The sequence below is a fragment of the Nothobranchius furzeri genome, chromosome 13 (assembly GCF_043380555.1).
Source record: "Nothobranchius furzeri strain GRZ-AD chromosome 13, NfurGRZ-RIMD1, whole genome shotgun sequence".
In the NCBI taxonomy this organism is placed as follows: domain Eukaryota; kingdom Metazoa; phylum Chordata; class Actinopteri; order Cyprinodontiformes; family Nothobranchiidae; genus Nothobranchius; species Nothobranchius furzeri.
The window spans coordinates 55,844,204-55,850,764 of NC_091753.1; the positions used below are offsets into that span (position 1 = coordinate 55,844,204).

At 42.9% G+C, this 6,561-nt stretch overlaps 1 protein-coding gene across 4 annotated transcripts in view; it reads left to right on the forward strand.

Annotated features, from left to right (window-relative positions):
* LOC107395542 (olfactory receptor 52K1) overlaps positions 1-6,561 on the forward strand; it is an 82,268-nt gene that overhangs the window by 39,829 nt on the left and 35,878 nt on the right. For all 4 annotated transcript variants that reach the window (XM_070543659.1, XM_070543658.1, XM_070543660.1 and 1 more), the window contains 2 exons: positions 1,552-1,680; positions 1,814-6,252. The gene's annotated coding sequence lies outside the window, so the exon portion shown is untranslated. The remainder of the gene's footprint in view (positions 1-1,551; positions 1,681-1,813; positions 6,253-6,561) is intronic.

Consider the following 6,561-nt stretch of genomic DNA (forward strand, 5'->3'; position numbering starts at 1 on the left):
TCAACTGACAGATAAAAAGTCGGCGACCACACCCCCAGCCGTCACCTGCAGCACGATGAAAAATTAAAACACCTGCGCCATAATAATAAACAAAAAACATTAAATTTGGCTCCAACAGAGCGCCTTCCACTGCCTCTACAGAAGCCCAGGGCACTGAACATGACATAGAATAAAATGTATACTTTTAAAACAGAGTTATAAAAAGTCCTAAAAAACCACATGGTTTATATATATATATATATATATATATATATATATATATATATATATATATATACATATATACATACAGAGTTATAAATAGTCCTAAAAAAACCACATGGTTTATATATATATATATATATATATATATATGGCCTGGCATTGCAAGTGTTACGAGTAGGACCTGGCTGCAGACATCAGCTGGCATGTCACCGGAAAAACTTTCTAGCGAGAACAAGATGGCTTGTCATTACTTCAGCAATCAGCAATTGTAGCTTCGCTTTAAATTAGCCATTTGATTTTTCTGGTCTCCCTGTTTGTTAAAACAGCTAAAGTAATATTAACTTTATATATAATTTAGATATGATATAAAGACCACGATTTCTAATACTGACTTGACTGAAACGTTATTAATACCCTTTTTTTATTAAAAAGCGTAGATTTTCAGAAATTTGTAAGTGGTTTCAATCACTAGTTTTCATACGAGGCTAAAGTTAGCTTCTGAATCGGGAAATGGCTAAAGGGCTAATACCCACTTTTTTTTCTTTTCTCTGACCATTTTTATTCTGCTCTAGCTCAAAAACTACAACACATACGTTCTTCAAACCTGTTTTAGATTATTCTGGGCTCGTAGCAGAATGCATAAAACAGTATGTGATTTGTGAAATCTTCCTCTGATTTGTGAAACTTCAAAAAAGACAGATTTATGAATTTCTTTTTCAGCATCTGGCCCACACTGGAACTGGTCCTGTGCACCCAAAAATTATTATTATTTTTCTGGACAAGCTTAGCTTTCAATATCTCTAAATATTTTTAAGTTATTGTGTGGTATTGTGCTGGGTCATTCAACTGTGGTTGCACAAATCAGGTGTCCTGCAACAAGTACAATAACTTTGAAACAGTAGTCGCTTCTCTAATTATTGCCTCCCTCCTGATTCTGTTTCAGAATAATCCTAACCTTATAAAAAATAGATATTTTTGTCGACTGACTGCTTTGATCGGGTATGTTTTATGTTAATATTACCGGATGTAAGAACATTTAGCTGCAAATCATTCTGGAGTTAGAGGCCTTGAATATAGATCTAAAATGAATATCGGACTTCTTCAAGTGACACTGACAAAACTCCTTACATGTGCTTGTATTCTTCATTTGCTAATAAGAAGTATTTTTATCTAAATTACAGGACAATCGAGGCTTTGAAAAATGGAACCCAGTTAGTGATTTCAGATGGTCAATTCAATGTAATGTTTAATTATAATAAATTAATACTCTAAAATTGGACATAGGATAATGCAGTCCCTTGTTTTCTGTGGTAATGTTGCTTATTTTTAACTCTTGTCTTTACTCAGACTTTGCATCAAAATCTCTGCAGCGGTAGAGTGAAGTCTGGCCGCATGTATCTGCGGTACAGTCCAGGTGTCTCGCTTAAATTAAAGCAAAGACTAAAGCCACTGATGTTCCACTTTGCTGATGCACAGGTAAATGTATACTGACTTTCAATAAGCTGCATCACATTTATTTATCTCGATGCGTGGCCAGTGGGCCACCTGGGTCCGTTGTCTAATGCTGAGAGGAACGTTTTGCTCATTTTTATGTTAACGTGTTTTATAGGTTGACGAGCTGACAGAGCGGATTGGTTCATGCTCAGGAATAGATAAACTAATAAAGAAGGGAGAGTTCCAGTTTCTCGACTTGGTGTTTGATGTCCTTGTTCCAGAGGTACAACGCAGTCTTCAGCAGTGATTGGTATAAAAGTTACTTTTTGAAAACATTTGACAGTGTATGAAGTAATGCTTAACAGAGTTTGGTGGCAGGAGAATCTCGTCTCTGCTTTTTGCGGATGATGTGGTCCTCCTAGCTTCATCCAGCTCTGACCTTCAGCTCTTGCTGGGTTGGTTCGCGGCCGAGTGTGAAGCGGCTGGGATGAGGATCAGCACCTCCAAATCTGAGACCATGGTTCTCGACCGGAAAAGGGTGGCTTGCCAACTCCGGGTCGGGGGGGAGGTCTTATCTCAAGTGGAGGAGTTTAAGTATCTCGGGGTCTTGTTCACGAGTGAGGGTAGGAGGGATCGGGAGATCGACAGGCGGATTGGTTCGGCGTCTGCAGTGATGCGGACGCTGAGCCGATCTGTCGTGGTGAAGAGGGAGCTGAGCCAGAAAGCCAGGCTCTCGATTTACCGGTCCATCTATGTCCCAATCCTCACCGATGGTCATGAGCTTTGGGTAATGACCGAAAGAACGAGATCACGGATACAAGCGGCTGAAATGAGTTTCCTCCGTAGGGTGGCCGGGATCAGCCTTAGAGATAGGGTGAGGAGCTCGGACATTCGGGAGGGACTCGGAGTAGAACTGCTGCTCCTCCGGACCGAAAGGAGCCAGTTGAGGTGGTTTGGGCATCTGGTCAGGATGCCTCCTGGATGCCTCCCTGGGGAGGTGTTTCGGGCATGTCCTGCCGGCAGGAGGCCCCCGGGTCGACCCAGGACACGTTGGAGAGGTTACATCTCCAATCTGGTCCGGGAACGCCTTGGGGTCCTGCCGGAGGAGCTGGTGGAGGTTGCCGGGGAGAGGACGGTCTGGAGCTCCCTAGTTGGGATGCTGCCCCCACGACCCGGACTGGGATAAGCGGAGGAAGACAACGACGACGACGATGAAGTAATCCTTCATGTTTTTCAGGTAACAGTATAAGTGTTGGAAAAATGGGAGGGAATGAATCGATATGCAGCTGAGAAAGCCATGCTTCAGCAAATTAATTTGTACCCAAAGTAAAATGGTTGTGAAATTAAGTGTTTCTTTGGTTTTATTGTCTTTCACTAAGGGATTTAATACAACATTATTTAAAAGTTTGCCAGTCCAGATCTGAAGAGAAAAAAATCCGAAATAAAAAGCTTTCTCCGGTAAGTTTTGTTTTAAAAAAACTACCTCCAGTGAAAGTAATGACTTCTGGTTAAAGCCGGGCATACACTGTGCGACTTTTTCACTTTTGAGCCGATTTTCCACTCGTGCGAGAATCCACGAGATCGGGGCGAGTTTTGCGCCGAGCGTCGTGTAGTGTACAGCTGGTCACGAGAGGCGATTAACACCACGTGACCAGCAATCGTGAGCTCGCACGGACTTCTGGCGTGTTTAATATTTTGCTCGTCCCTCCTGAGGGTATCGCACTGTTGATGCGGCGCTGCGAGCAGCTGCGACCCAAGATGTATCAGAACCACTCACGGCGCATGCGCAATCCTACATCAACACCGCTCCCGCTATTTCCTTAATAACACACATGTGTTACGTTTTACCTTCTTCAGGGAGGGGAAACCAGGGAGGCAAGAAGGAACTTGTGTAAAGAAAACAAATTTATTAAAACATTAGAGGATAACACAAAACCAAGGGCTGGAAATCCTAACAGCAATACACTAACACAGCCCATAAAACTCAGAGTCCAATGTTCATATAAAATAAAGCAGGAGACTAAGGCTCAGGTCTTTTAACTGGCAGCACCAAAAGAAAACCAGACCTAAGTGTCCAACAGGATGGTACAAAAGAAAGAAAGATGTGGGATGGATTAACTAAAAGACTCAGGGTTATTTCCAAAACCTAAAGAAGCTTTCACCTTCTACATAATAATTCAGCAACTTAACCACAAAAGACTCTTAAACTCTAACAGTGGCCACTGTAGTTATTTTACCAAGAGTAATTACTAAACCCAAAGAGAGACTTAATAAAAGCTGAGGAATTATTTCCTTTCAAGATGTTTAAACTTCTAAAACCCTGAAACCATCCCAAAGGGAGTCTACTTGGTTACAAGTAGACTCCCAGAATGAAAGTTCCTCCAGCCTTTTATCCTTTCCAGATCCAGAGAAAACAATTAGTCCAATTGCTTCCACCTGAAGAACTGTGGAGGGATCCACTGGTGATGAGGCTGCCGGTGCTCATTGCGGTTTCCATGGCTACTGGACAACAGCATGGAGGCAGCCATCTTGTATCTGGGTCTGGTATTGTCACTCCAAAAGAAAACAAAACAATGGGAAGAAAACTACCAAAACGGGAAAAAATTCTGACTAAACAGTAAATGGTAAATGGCTTGTATTTGATATAGCGCCTTCTAGAGTCCTGGAACCCCCCAAGGCGCTTTACAACACAATCAGTCATTCACCCATTCACACACACATTCACACACTGGTGGGAATGAGCTACAATGTAGCCACAGCTGCCCTGGGGCGCACTGACAGAGGTGAGGCTGCCGAGCACTGGCGCCACCGGTCCCTCCGACCACCACCAGCAGGCAACGTGGGTTAAGTGTCTTGCCCAAGGACACAACGACAGCGACAGACTGAGCGTGGCTCGAACCTTCAACCTTCCGATTGCGAGGCGAGCACTTAACTCCTGTGCCACCATCGCCCCGATAATAATAATACGACCAATCATTGTAAAACCCAGGTGTCGTAACACTCCCCCCCATGAAACAAAAGAAACTGCCTCAGTTTCTTTACCTTGGGCACCATCCCTTTTACCTAGTACCCCCCTTTTTTTTCTTCTTTTCTTTTTCACAAACTACGGGACAAGCAATCCGCCACTACATTTTCTGTTCCTTTCTTATGTCTAATCAGAAGTTCATGTTCCTCCATCATTAAAGCCCAACGCATTAGTCGTTGGTTGCTGTTAAACATACGTGACAGAAATACAAGGGGGTTGTGGTCGGTATACACAGTAAGCGGTTTGTTTACCGAACCTATGTAGACGTGGAAATGTTGCAAGGCGAGAAGCAGGTCAAGCGTTTCTTTTTCTATCGTAGAATATCGGGCTTGACAGGGACTGAACTTCTTGGAGAAGATGGCCAGATATCTGTCATAAGACATGACGGTCAGGTTAGTAAACTCTATACTTGTGTAAGAGTAAACACAGAAGATCTGCAGGAAACAGAGGAGCAGAAATGGTGTGAACATCAGAGAGAATCTGAATCAGCAGGAGGGGAAACAAGCCTGCACTTCCATACAGCTCATTCACAAACAGGCTGCACAGAAACATGTACATGGGTTCATGTAGAGTCCTGTTCACACAAATGACCACGATGAGCAGAACGTTACAACCAACGATTAAAACATACAGGATCAGAACTATCATGAAGAAGAAGCAGGTGAATGAACTGGTGTCCAAGTAGACGTTTAGAGTAAAATATACAACCTGAGTGCAGTGGCGGCTGGTCAGTAGAGGGCGATAGGGCGCCGCCCTCCCAGTTTCCCCTGTGTTTTTAATTTTTATTTAAAAAAATAAATAAATAAAATTAACAATAATCACATATTCTAAGTTAATTGTGTGTTTTGTAACAAAAATAAATCATATATATATATATATATCTATATTGGTCTTTGCCGGTCTCTGCCGATCTCTGCCGGTCTCTGCCGAGCGGTGGAGGCTGTGTGCTGTTTTTCAATCGCCCAAACAGGATGGGACCAGTTGTCCAATTGCTGACAAGAAAATCAAAGGGTAGGAATGGGAATGTATCCAATCAGCGTCGACGTTTCAGAACGTTTCAGAAGCATGATGGGCGATAGAGCTACCGCCAAGGCTTTCGTTGATGTTCGGTAGAACTCGGAGAGTCTCGACTCCAGCACGTTTTGACGGTCGTGACGCAGACGTAGACAGTGCGCCTACAACATGGATACCGGATCTCAGCAGCCACTGAATTCAGTTCGGTCTCCTCCAGTATCCGTTCGAGAGGAGAACTATGGTGGAAAAACAATGTCAAAAAGCTTGCACCAGATCAGCCCGACGTAAAGATAAGCCAGCAGGAGAAGGAGAGAGGTAAACTGTACACACGACGCTTCTCCCAAAATTGGTACACCAGGAAGCAGTGGCTAGCTGGATGCAATCACGCTAATGCGTTATTTTGCTTTCTGTTTTTGTTATTCAAAACGGCTGGGATCCATAGAAGGTGGATGTGGAACTTGTGTCTCATTGGGGACTCCATTCATTCTCTGACTGAGGAATGCAGCGCATCAGTGCAGCAGCCAACAAAGAAACGGAGGACGTTTGGACAGGGAGAACAGCAGCTGGGTGCAGAGGTAAGCTTTGCATTACATTTCTGTAAACAAGACAATCAGAATCAGAAATCCTTGGTTGTCCCACAAACCGGGACATTTGTTTAATAACATGTACATTGTTTAATGTGCAATAACTGTAAAAACTCATTTCAACACACATACCAATTATACATATTTAATCATGTAAATGTGTATTTCAAGTAAATTTGTACATACATCAATCTGATTCCATTTTACTTGTTACACTTCTGCTGCAGTAAACAAATTTCCCAGCTTGGGAAGTGGGAAATATGACATTTGTAAGAGGATACTGATGACATTATTTCCTAT